Source organism: Marmota marmota, unplaced genomic scaffold, assembly GCF_001458135.2.
Source record: "Marmota marmota marmota unplaced genomic scaffold, marMar, whole genome shotgun sequence".
In the NCBI taxonomy this organism is placed as follows: Eukaryota; Metazoa; Chordata; class Mammalia; order Rodentia; family Sciuridae; genus Marmota; species Marmota marmota.
This window is the reverse complement of record NW_026000093.1, coordinates 19156859-19167889: the sequence shown is the minus strand read 5'-3', so window position 1 is coordinate 19167889 and position 11031 is coordinate 19156859. Positions and strand designations below refer to the sequence as shown.

General features: G+C 34.9%; 1 long non-coding RNA gene across 2 annotated transcripts in view; it reads right to left on the bottom strand.

Moving 5' to 3' along the window:
- Positions 1-11031, bottom strand: part of LOC125610572 — a 265267-nt gene that overhangs the window by 228864 nt on the left and 25372 nt on the right. The gene's annotated exons all lie outside the window — the stretch shown is intronic.

Sequence of the window (11031 nt, the reverse complement as noted above, 5' to 3'; positions counted from 1 at the left end):
TTGCAGGCATGGGCCACTATGCCCAGCTGGACTTTATAATGGAAAGAGATGAATTCTTCATTATCTTCTTTTATCTCAAAACTACATGATGTAGCCAAAATCCATCTCCCTCGTTTTAAGTAGGTTCTTTTCAACAGCTATTTCCAAATCTCTGTACTATACACCACTATTAAATCATTGAAGTCTTAAATTCATAATATTCATAGCTATAATATTTAGTCACGATCCAAGAAAAATTTGTGCTATGGATTGAATTGTGTCCCTTCAAAATGCATAGAGTAAGGCCCTTACCCCTAATGTGTTTATATCTGGAGATGGGAACCGAGGGAGGTAATTAAGTTTAGATGAGGTCAGGAAAGTAGGGCCCCATTATCAGGACTAGGTACTTATAAGCTTGCTCACTTTCTCTTCGTGTGAGGACACAACAAAAAGGTGGTTATCTGCACACCAGGCAGAAAGGCCTTGCCAGAGACCAACATTACTATAACACTGATCTTGGGCTTTCAGCCTCCAGTACTTGGAGAAAATAGACTTTTGCTCTTTAAAGTACCCAGTCAGTGGTACACTTGTTATCGCATCTCAGCTGACAAAGGCAATGTGTCAGCTTCCATGACCACAGGTGGAGACTGATGTCAACAGGGCTACTTACATGTGCACAGGTAATGAATACCCTGGAAGTCCTTGACTTGGGCTCCTTCCCACACAGAGAAATCACTCAACCACCTAGCTCTTCTATACACCCTGATACTTTTATGCCTCAAAACCCACTTCCATGTAACCTCCTAAGATACACTTCTCCCAAAGGATAATAATCCAAGAAGTAAAAGCTTTCTCACTCTGTCTCTAGGAGAATTGGTTCAAAAGAAAATATCCTTTCTGTAGAACCAAAGCAGGGATCATCATTCTCAGGGAAGATGGATGTAATCAAGACTCACAAAGTTTCTCTCAGTTGCGAAGGCTGAGCTGCCGTTTTTACCCAGCTAAACACTCCTCCTTAGAGATCTCCACCACTTGACTCACACTAGGTGCTCTCTACATAGCCCTCCCAATTTATAACCAATGGAATGTGGGGACTAGCATGAAATCCCAGTCACCAGGGTTCATCTGCTTGTAGAGTCCCAGGACCTTCCCATGACAGCGATAATCCAACAATTGCTCCCACAAGATTCTAGCAGTTCTTTTTTTTTGATGAAGAGGAAAGCTAAACTATAAGTTCCTAACTCATTATTTTATATCATTTATTCTATGCCAGTACACTATGTACTTTAATAGGTATTAATTTATTATATGAAACCATATTACCTTGTAAGTTTTTCTATTATTCTCACTTTACAGAGGCAGAATCCTGGTCCAAGAGTTTTCTCTATTTCATTACACAGCTAGTAGATTTCAAGGTGGGCTTCCAACCCAGGTCATCTGGGCCCAGGGTCCACAATTGTATGATAGGTTTCTCTTCTTTGTTTTATACGTTTCTTGAATCTGAGTACTATGGACTTTCCATTTTTTATAATGTATAAGGTACATTATAGTCTTTCTTCAAAAGACTAGAAGATCTAAGAATGTCATTACCATAGGCACACACCTGAGATTCCCAAGAAGGTGGAGTGGGACCTACCCCAAAGCACATGGTTCCTGTTCTTTTTCCCCTTAGTAGATCAGATTGGGGTTGCTGAAACCTTCTCAGGTTGCCTCTGTGTGTTCAATCAGCACACACTAACTCTATAGCATAGAATCATACATAACCTTTTCTTCTGAAAAGTTATACAATCACACTTTTGAGGTCTACATTTGTAAATGAATCTTTGCCTTTTTCTTTTTCAAGAAACAAAAACCATATCCTCTGAACTCTGGTTTAGCTTTCCTCTTGACCAGGAAAGATAAAGAACTATTAGGTTCTTGTGAGAGCAAACCCTGGAGTGTTGTTTATGCTCATCTCAGGTTATAAAAGGATTAACATGGGTATCTGGTGAGCTCTATCCCTGGAGATAGTTTATCTTACTTGATCACTTGATCTTTATAATAAAGCCATGAGGTTAGTTTCTTCATTATGACATCTTTAAAATAACTAACTGGAGGTAGGTAGACTGGGAAGTTGGCCCAGGTTCTCACCACTGCTAGCAGCAGCAGGTTTGGGGGTGCCAAGCACACCATCTTACCCACACACTACACATCCCACCTTCTTGTGAACCCGCTGGGTAGAGTCAGAACTGTCTTCACAGCACTGTCCAAGTGTCTCAAAAACATGAAGTTAACTCCCTATAATAGCAGAGTGACCAACGATAGGTAAGCAATAAATATTTGCTGAATGACATAGTCTGATGAATACTGAGACAATAAATTTTCTCTTTCTTTGAGGATTCTGGGCTCTAAAGGTGACTCCCAAATTGGGATCATTCTCTCTTACTAAGAAATTCTAGGTGAGTCACTGAATCTCTGTGCCCCAGAAGCTTCCTTATCTGTAAAGTCATGATTATATAATGGTATCTCTCTAGTACAGTTAGTGTGAGGATTAAATGAGTTAGTTCATAAAAAGTACTCAGGAAACAAATTAATGATGTGAATTAATTATTTTTGTTTAATGTTTCTTAAATTTTCTAATTATTATTAGCTGCCTGAATTTCTGTGCATCATATATGCGTGTGTATATATATATACATATATGTAACCATACATACATATATATATATATATATGATTTCATCTATATGTAAATTTAGAAAATTAAAGTATTTTGGGGTGACAATGAAGGTGATACAGGCATCCACAAATATTGATAAAAATTAATATTCACAACTTTTATAGTTAATCTCAGTTTCTGAAGTTAAAGTCAAGTCAAGTCCTCAAATAAGATCAAACCCTCAGATAGAAATGGGTCAATTTTAGGCAAAATGATGACTCTCTCCATTAGTCCTTCTGTATTCTTTGATTTCCTCTTCCTTGACTTTTTTCCTCATGGGTGATTCTCCACCAAAAGTCAAATTCCACTGCTCTATGCTTTTTTATTCATGGTCTATCATCCTTCCCCCAGAAGTGTTTCTCTCAAATTAGAAAGCTTTGGAGAGCGATCAATTATAATTCTTCATTGATTTAATAATTATTTGCCAATATGAATGATTTTCAGCATGTAAGCTCATCTAAACCTTCACCCTCAACAAGTTGAATGAAAAACCCTTTCCCTTGTCAAAAGAAATTCACCAAACGATGACATTAGTAGAGCTGGTCTTGGTGGTTCATGACTGTAATCCGAGTGGCTCCAGAGGGTAAGGCAGAAGAATCACAAGTTGGAGGCCAGCCTCTGCAACTAAGCGAGGCCCTAAATAACTTAGCAAGACCCTGGCGGCATGAGCCATGAGCATCTAGAAAAGAAAAATATCTAAAAGCATAAGAGGTAGGGAGACAGAAGTAAAATTATCTCTATTTTGCGGACACGGTAGTTCTCAAAACCTAGAGAACTAATGATAAAACTAGCACACATTAAAGAAATTCAATAATGCATCTGGATATAAAATCTGTATATAAAGTAAACAGCCTTATTACCACAAGCTTGTAACTAACCAGTTAGAATATATACTGGAAAAAAAATAGCAAAAAAATTTTAAAAAATACTTAATACATTAAAAAGAAAGCTCCCCTCCCATGAAACACAAAAAGGAAAGAGAGAGAATCGATTGAAAAAGACCAGAACAAAAAAAAAAAAAAAGACCAGAACAAATGTAATGACATTATCTCTTAACATTATCTCTTCTTGGACAGGAAAATTATCATAAATAAGCCAATTCTTCCTATGTTAGAGAAACAATTTAATGGAAGCCCAGAAATATACCAAAAAGTATTTTTTTTTCTGGAGCTATATGTGTTAATTCTCTAGTATATATGAGTATATACTAGAGTATATACTCATATATACTCTAGTAAGAACAATAATAAGCTACCACTCTACTAGATATTAAAACTACAAAGATCAGTAATTAAAACAATATGATATAGACATATCAGTAGACAGATTAGTTTTAATGGGGAAGAAAAATTACAAGTCAAAACTGGAACTTCTTTTATCATAAAACAAAGAAATGCTCAATTATACATGGGAGGGGCCAGAATTACCAAGAACTGAACTTACAGGGGCTTCCACTGCCTGATATTCTATTGATTTGAGCATAAAAAAGAATAATGATGCTAACAGATGAGGCCATAGAGATATCTAAAGGACAATAATTTGGGGGAAGCTTTTTTTTTTTTTTGCAGAAGAATGCCAACTAACACACTGAGAAAGAACAATAGAACAATAAAGTCCCCATTTTCCAACTCAAATGGAGTTAGATAAAAAGTCTTTTACATTTTCCTCCATAGTTACCATTTTTGGCATTCTTCATTTCTTTATAAAAGTAAATACGCTTCCATTTGGTTTCATTTTCCCTAAGCCTGAAGAATTTTCTTTAACACTTCTTGTAGTGCAAAATTGTTGGCAATGAATTCTCTCGGCTATAGTTTTATTGAAGTAAAAATGGGGTTTTAAAGGATATTTTTGAGTAATACGGAAGTCTAGCTTGACAGTCCCCTCCCCCGCACTTGGCAATTTAAAAATGTTACACCATTGTCTTCTTCCTTGTAAATTCGGATAACAAGTCTGCAATTATTTTTATCTTTATCCCTATACACAGTGATTCTTGATGTGCAGCAAAGTCTCCCCCCAAGGGATATTGATAGTATGTAGAATCATTTTTGATTGTCACTTGGGAAGTGTGGTCCCTGACATCTAGCAGGTAAAGGCTAAGAATGCTGCTAAATACCCTCAATCATGGGACAGCTCCCACCACAAAGAATTATCCAGCCCAGATTTTCTGTAGTGCTGAAGGTGAGAAAGCTTGCTCTATGCACAGTGAAACTGAACCCCTTTGCCCATTTCTGGGGCTCTTTTTTTGATTAGCCCCTTTCTCTCTGGAACTCTGTACAACTTTTTGTGCAACTCAGTTACATCAGTCCCCCTGGGCTCTGAGCTCCATCTCCTCTATTCAGTAAGCTTGATCGGTTTTATTTGAGTTTCCCCTTGCTATGCCTCCCTGCAAAAATATCTTCTGGAGTAGTTATTGGGCTCATCTTATTTATTTCCCTGTTCTTTGTTACAATAGTCATGTAACTTATTGTCTCATATCTGAAAGCAGTTGTTTTATGTATTTGGTCCATGTTTTAGTTTCTTATGATAAAAGTGTAATTCTAAATTTTTCTTAAGTTCATCATGACTGAAAATGTAAATCTGTGTTAATATATATTCTGAATAAAATGTTATGGTGGTTGTAACTTTACTTTCAAAAGGTGTAGCATATAGAGTCCTAGAGAGTAAAAACTAAAACTATCCCTAACCCTAACCCTAAACCTACTGTAATCCTATCCCTAGACTTAACCCTAAACCTAACCCAAACCCTAGCTCNNNNAAAAAAAAAAAAAAAAAGAGAGAGAGAGAGAGAGAGAGAGAGAGAGAGAAAGCAAATGTGACAAAATGTCAACAAGTAGTAAATCTGGTTAAGACTCTGAGAGTGTTCTTTGTATTGTTTATCTCTTTTATAGGCTTGAAATTTTTCCAAATAAAAAGTTGGAAAAAGAAAATGGCATTAGACTGTAAGACCCTAAAACAATTTTCTGAAAATTTCACAAAAGAAAAAATTATAGAAGAATTTTTGTCTGTAATTTTAATATATTCACATAGAGAATAACATCTGAAACTTTAACCTGTTAAATGACACCTGCAATAAACAACACAAGAAGACATTTAGTGCCTGGGTTATTGTCTGTCCTCTAATACAGTTGTAGGTCTACATCAACTAGAATACTCTCAAGCCTTCTCCCCACTTGGTAAACATAGAGATGGGGGCGAGGGCTGTAAGCCAGGTTTCTGGTATTTTTCTCTTCTTAATCATTTGTCTTTCTATAATTCATAGACCACAGCTCATAGAAATTAAAAAAAAAAAACAATAAAGGAGATTTGTTGGAGAGACTTGCATTGAATTTCATAAAGCTAAAGCATTTACCAGTAAAATATCAAAGATTTTTAAATAGGATTAACAGTCCATTATAAGAATGCACTCTGAAATTAACTCATTGCTTCTGCATCCCAGAAAACTCAGATATCAAAAAGGACATGGCAGCCAAGGTAGTGGCACATGCCTGTAATGCCAGCGGCTCAGGAGGCTGAGGCAGGAGGATCAGGTGTTCAAAGCCTACCTTAGCAACTTAGTTAGGTCCTAAGGCAACTCAGCAAAACCATGTGTCTAAATAAAATATGTAAAAGAGAAAGGGGGAGGTGCCAGGGATGTGGCTTACTGGTTAAGCACCACCTGGTTCAATCTTGGTACTAAAGAAAAACAAAGGACACGGCAAATACATACTTCATCTTAAAAGGGGCATGGCTCAAGGAAAATTACTTAACCTAAACATCCTGGAACTAGGTCCTCCAACTGTCTGCCCAGACACAAATATGAGAAAGAAGTTCATTCTACAGTGCAGAAGTTAAGATACATTAAATAAATTGCTTCACATTTTGGATATATACATTAAGAGAAATCAACAGAGACCCTGGAAAAATAAACTATAACAAGAAAAAGAAAACATCATCATGATGGTCCAGAGGATAATACTTTTTCACAGGAACTAGAAATGAATTCTTAACATGTGACATCTTCAATAAAATATAAGCAACATCATCTCCATAAAGAAGAGCAGAGATCCATAAGAGGTCAATCGGGTGATGTTATTAGAAAGCAAGCTGAGGTTAAAACACCAAGAAATGGAAAGGAAACAGCCTGGGATGAGATACAGATGTGTTTAGAAGGCATTAAATTATCAGGTTTTCACCCACATTGGAAATTGTTTAAAAGACAACAAAAAATAAAAGTCAAAGTAGACATATAGAACACAAACCTTAGAAGTGTTTCCAAAATATAGATAACAAGAAAATAAGAGATATTACAGAATAAAAGAAAGCAATAGATATTGAGGGAAATAACTAGGACAATAGGAAAAGAAGTAATAAACAGAACTGAAAGTGAAATAAGACCTGAGGATACAGATCAAAAGTGTTCACTGTGTTCCAGAGAAAATTAGTGGCAGGAAATACTTTCATGTGACATTGGAAAACTTTGAATTTCAAGAATAGGAATAACTCTATGAGCATTTCAGAGGGGAAAAAAAGTGTGCCCCAAACCATAAAATAATTTTTCACATATCAGATCTGAAAAGAAATTGTGCCCAGGTCAAGGGCATAAACCTTGGTGGGATGCAGGTATGAATTCAAGCACTGGCTCTGTCATTTTTAAGCCAGGTGATCTGGGGGAGCCATTTAATGTCTCTGTGCCTTAACTTCCTCTTCTGAAAAACAGGGATAATCACAGTGCCAATTTCATAGAATGGTTTTGCAGGATTAAATGGGGCACTTGGGTCAAAGAGGATGCCTGTCTATAGTAAGCACTTATATAGTAAGCTTATATAGTAAGCACTCCATAAGAGGTAATGATTATCCTACTGAAGCCTGAAGAGCTGGGGTGAAGTAAGTCTTTTATACACAGTTGGTTAATATGTATCATACACCTTAAACTTTTGTATTCTTACAATTAAGTGTTCCTTTAAAAAAATCTGTCTAGGAAATAACAGAAAATGAAGAAAGATTCATGTACAAAGATAGTCATCACAATATTTTTGTTTTTTCAGGATTATATAAAAATGCATAAAATAACAAAATCTGCTTCAAGTACAAAAATTGTCATACTTGCTGAAAGTTTTATTTTTTAATCTTAATAAGTAAGATATGTATAGCTAAATCTCCCCATGTTTCCCCTTTCCTCCATCTTTGAAGATACCACCCCTCTCCTAAAGTTGCTGGTCATTGTGCCCAGGATATATTTGCTTTATTCATATAAATCTTTTAAGGGTGTTGGTTGAGAAACTCGTATTTGACCTGGAGCTTATTCTAGGTGTCTGGGATACATCAGTGAACAGAAAGAAGCAATTCCTGCTCCAGGGGAGATAAACTTAACTTTTTAGTTAGGGGGAAGGCAGATAATAAACAATATATACCTAAGTAAAAATATTCTATAGTATTTTAGAAGGTAGTGGACAAAACACAGCAGGAGGAAAGTAATTTAGAGAATGTTCCCTTTAATTTTGTTTTTGTAAATGATGGATGTGGTCCAAGAGAGCAGAAAAATTGACCACATGGAAAAGAATGGGGAGAATTACCAGAGCCATCTCTAAGTAGGGAAAAAGGTATACGCCTATGTTCAAATGGAAGGACCGGCTTTAGATAAGAACATGGACATTTCATCTCTAACATCAGTTGGGAAGGCTATTAGGTGAGTACAGAGGCAGCCAGAATATTCATAAATAATATATGGTATACTTGTGTTTTTTAAGATTTTCATAAATGATATATTATGGAAGCTTTTGCCACTTTCTTTAGATCCTGACCTTAAATTTGAGGCATTCATCTAGATCTAACCTTATGGATCTAATTTGTTCAACTTATACACATGGTTCTATGCTTACCCTCACTGTACAAATCTATACATTATTCCATTGTATGAATACAGCACAGTGTGTTATACAAAACCCTCTAGACAGATCAATGAGCTCTTGTAAACAATACAGCAATGTATACTTTTCCTTCAACAACACATAGGCAAGAGTTTCTCTCAAATATCCAGTTCAAATTACTCTTAAGTTTATATGATATCCACAGCTCTACTCCATTAGATATTGCCAAAATATAAAAATACAAAAATATAAACTAGAGCATCACTTTGTATAGCCAATAATCATAAACAATGAAAGTTTCCTAAAATAACAAAATTGAATAAAATACCATATGGCCATGATAGATGTTTTTAGATAATATTTAATTAAGAGCAGTATTTATTAATACAACTTTGTACTTAAAAAGCAGTAAATAGCATCATGATATGTACAACTCACAGACTGATTTAAAATGTACTTTTGCATTAAAAAAACTGAAAGTCAATATTGCCAATTTTTAACAGTTATCACTTCTTGGAGAATGGGATAACACATATCAATTTTTTCTTAGTTTTACTGAGCATTTTAAATTTATAACAAACATATTCCTTTAACAAAAGATTTCATTGTTATTAAAATAACTTTACAAAAATATCAAATATATAAACTAAGGCTTATGATTAAGAAATTTAATTTAAAAATGTTTTTAAAAGTCTCATCAGGAAGAGAGATTAATTAAAGGATATAAAGTTGCAATTAGATAAGAAGAGGATACCCTGATGTTCTACTGCACAGTAGGACGACCATGTTTAACAATAATGTAGTATATTTTCAAAATTGCTAGGAGGGATTTCAGACAGTCTCACCACAAAGAAATGGTGAGTGCATTGGCCTATGCTGATGATATTCTGATCATGGCCTAACACATGCATGTGGTGTTTCAACCCCCTTACAGTGCCCTCAGCATACTTCACAATGTGATTATAGCATAGCCAGTCAGCCTCTGGGTTTTATAGTATTAAAGGATAGCCCTGAAATTATACATAAGAAACTAAATGCAGCTTTGTCTTTCAGAAAATAAACACTACCTACTGCCAACCACTACAGTAGTATATTCAGTTTCTTTCTTTTGTTTTTTGTTTGTTTTATTTATTTGTTTATCTGTTTGTTTTTGCAAGTAAGACCTTAGCATGTCAAAATTTCAAGTAACAAAAATTACAATTCACCTTGTTCAACATGCTAGCCCTTCTGGTCAGAGTGTAGTAGATTTGAGACAACTTTTTGAAAATCTTGTGTGATAAAGCTGCCCATTGACACTCTGAGGACCAAAATAATTGAGTTTTCATTCTGCTCTGAATAACAGAATAACACCTACATATGAAAAGATACCAGGGAATTGATATGGTTCAGCTGTTTGAATACTTCTTTTTAAAAGTATTCTATCCTTTAGTCCTTTATGAAAATGTCATACAAACTCACCATCTACCAAAAAAAAAAAACCAACAAATATTACTACTTGTATCTCAGTTTTATTTTTGGTACCTGAATTAATACCATTTTTAAAAATCATCTTTGGTTTATCTGGCAATTTGCTCTCTTCACCTTTATTTCCCAACTTCCATGAAATAATAAAAAGAAACCTCCCTTATTTTTATAGAAGCATTTACATACAATCTTGAAGTGAACAAGAAGGCCACAAAGTCTATTTCCATTAGTGCAAGAAACAAAGAAGGGCTTTCAACCTAGAAATGTCAGGCGCCATTACTTTCCGGATGGTATGAAAATGCTACATCTGTTGATGTCAAAAATGGCAATATGTCTATCTACATATGAACACTGATGACTGTGAGATGCTTCAGCAGCTTCCTGGCAGACTACGGAGAGTAACTGTTTTCATAAATGACCAGCATAAAATCCAGTGCAAGATAAAAATAAAAGTTGAATTGTTTGTGACATAGTCTATGCTGACTTTTAAAATTTTACCAGTGAGCTTGCCTTTACTATGAGAATGTTTTGCAAGAAAAAAAAATAGTAAAAATTGGAGATGATCTTACCTTCAGTAATATCACATCTCAATCCTGTGGGTTTTGTTACAGGAGTGTGTGTGTGTGTGTGTGTGTGTGTGTTATTATATTTATTTTATGTTTCTACATGATAACAAAACTATACTTGGTGTAATAAAAATGCTTGGATCCAGGTCTAAATCCTTGTCTCTTATCAGAGCAAGAAATTCTCTTTATAAAGATAAAGCTATATAGAATGAGAACTAGTAATACCAAAAAGCACACAAAAATTCAAAAGTCATATTTTAAGCTAACTTCAACATAGCCTGTTTGTGATTTCAGCTTCTGCCTAAGGGTCTACTACATATGAAGCTTATTAGTTGCATCTCATTGAAGAGTAAACATAAATCTGATATTTTTAAGGCATCTTTTATAGACAAAAATAAACAAAGTATTGGACTCAATACTTAAACTTGATTTTTCCAAGATTTCTGAATACCAAAAAAAAAAAAAAAAAAAAAAAAAA